Source organism: Hipposideros armiger, unplaced genomic scaffold, assembly GCF_001890085.2.
Source record: "Hipposideros armiger isolate ML-2016 unplaced genomic scaffold, ASM189008v1 scaffold_187, whole genome shotgun sequence".
Lineage (NCBI taxonomy): Eukaryota > Metazoa > Chordata > Mammalia > Chiroptera > Hipposideridae > Hipposideros > Hipposideros armiger.
Genome location: NW_017731537.1, coordinates 1,141,397 through 1,143,627, shown reverse-complemented (window position 1 = coordinate 1,143,627; position 2,231 = coordinate 1,141,397). Strand labels below are relative to the sequence as shown.

General features: G+C 39.4%; 1 pseudogene; it reads left to right on the top strand.

Annotated features, from left to right (window-relative positions):
• Positions 1-670: 670 nt before the first annotated feature.
• LOC109388239 (ubiquitin-40S ribosomal protein S27a pseudogene) lies at positions 671-1,152 on the top strand (annotated as a pseudogene).
• The last annotated feature ends 1,079 nt before the right edge of the window (positions 1,153-2,231 follow it).

Here is a 2,231-nt window from a genome sequence, read left to right as displayed (position 1 = left end):
CCTGAACTCCAGATGCGTACATCCAAATCTCATGTCTTCTCTAGTCCAGTAGCTCTTGAACCCCAGCAGATCCAAAGCAGAATCCTGACCTCCCCAACCACCAAATCTTCTCCACACACAGCCTTCCTCGTCTTGATGAGGGACTTGGCAGTGGCTGCAATGTATGTATGGCTAATTCCCTCACTTCCTTCAGGTCTTGAGTTAAATGTTCCCTTCTCAAGGAGGCCTACCTTGATCACCCCACTTTAGATTGTGTATCCCACCTTTGGTACATCTGATTCTTCTTACCCTGATTTATCTTTTTTGAACACTACTTATCTTCTAACATGCAGCATATCCTTATTTATTATGCTTACTGTTCAGCATCTGCCTCCCACACTAGAATGTAAATTCTACAAGGTTTAATGAGACTTGTCTGTTTTATTTATTGCTGTACCCTTAAATGCAATATCAGGTACATAATAGATGCTCAATAAATATTTGTTGAATAAATCAATGCCAATTGTCACTTGGCAGACAATTCAAGAGAAGATACGTTTAAAATTCAAACTTGTCATAAAAGTTCAAGTTAATTGTCCACTAATTGCATTGAATCACACACTTCTGGGTTTTACAAAAAGAATGTCTTCGTCCTCTCCTAACCGCCATCTGCGGTGGAACCACTGCCAAGATGCAGATTTTCGTGAAAACCCTGACTGGGAAAACCATCACCCTCGAGGCTGAAACCTCAGATACAATAGAACATGTAAAGGCCAAGATCCGGGATAAGGAAGGGATTCCTCCTGCTCAGCAAATACTGAGGTTTGCTGAAGTAACTGGAAGCTGGATGCACTTTTACTACAACATTCCAAAGGAGTCCATTCTTCATCTTGTGTTGAGACTTTGTGGCGGTTCTAAGAAAAGGAAGAAGAAGCCTTACACCACTCCCAAGAAGAATAAACATAAGAGAATGAAGGTTAAGCTGGCTATCCTGAAATACTAGAAGGTGGGTAAGAATGGCAAAATCAGTCACCTTTGTCAGGAGTGCCCTTTAGATAAATGTGGTGTTGGAGATTTTCCGGGCAGCCACTTTGACAGACATTATTGTGGCAAATGTTGTTTGACCTATTGCTTCAACAAACCAGAGGACAAGTAATTGTATATGGGTTAATAAAAGACATGAACTAACAACAACAAAAAAGAATGTCTTCCAAATGTATTTGGTAGATGGAAACGCTATTTCAGTAGGGGCAGGTTTTAAGAAATCACACACACACACACACACACACACACACACACACACACAAACACACTTTTATCCTAATCAGGAGTTTCACATTTTGTTCCATAGACCAACTATTCTAATGGGCATCTGACTGGTTAAGCATTATCCCAGCTTTCTGCTAGGATTCCAAATTTAAAATAATAAAAAAGAAAGTGCTGCAAACATCTTCCTCAGTTGAATAGCTCATTTTCCAGTGTGTTGCTAATCTCCAGTTTTGCCCCAAAGATAGTATTTTTAAAACTTTCACACTGAGTTCCCTTTGTGTATCAAAGACAAAGTTATTATCAAAATTATTACTCATGTTCTTTGTCATGCAAAAAAGCATAAGTAATGTTTTTAATAATGCAAGCCATTAGGAAGTGGATGAGCTGAATTCATTGTATCTGTTTCTAACCCGCTTTAGGAAAGAATTTTTCTCTGCATATAGGTGTAACCCTTTGATGCCTGCATGAGTCTTTTCTCCTGTTTTTTGATATAGAGTTGAACTTGTGTTTCATTTAGAGACCCAGCCAAAGCTGCAGATTTTCAAGTCCCTTCCTTCCAGAAAGAAAGGTTTTCTAAAGGGACAGATTTAGTGTTAAGGAACAACTTCTTTTGGTAAGAATTGCTTTGGAGGAAAATACAAGTTCTAGAATTTCTTTAATGTATGACTGACATTCCTTTGTTCAAAATGGTGTAGGGGTAGGTTCATTGGACAGGTGATATTTTAGGAGTTAAGAGTCCTTTCAGAATTGAGGCCCTATGATTGCTGGCCAGCCTGGAAATGATCACATGGTACATAGATAGCAGAGACCTGGCCCCTGTGTCCCCACTCACCTATCAGATGCCCAAACAGACATCGCTAACATCCTGAGTCTCACAATCTTTTTATACATGGTGGTCCAGGCAGCCACCACCAATCAGTATGAGTTGGCACGTGAATTCCAGTGGTGGATAAAATAAAAGAAGTAGTAAGAAAGTATTTTTA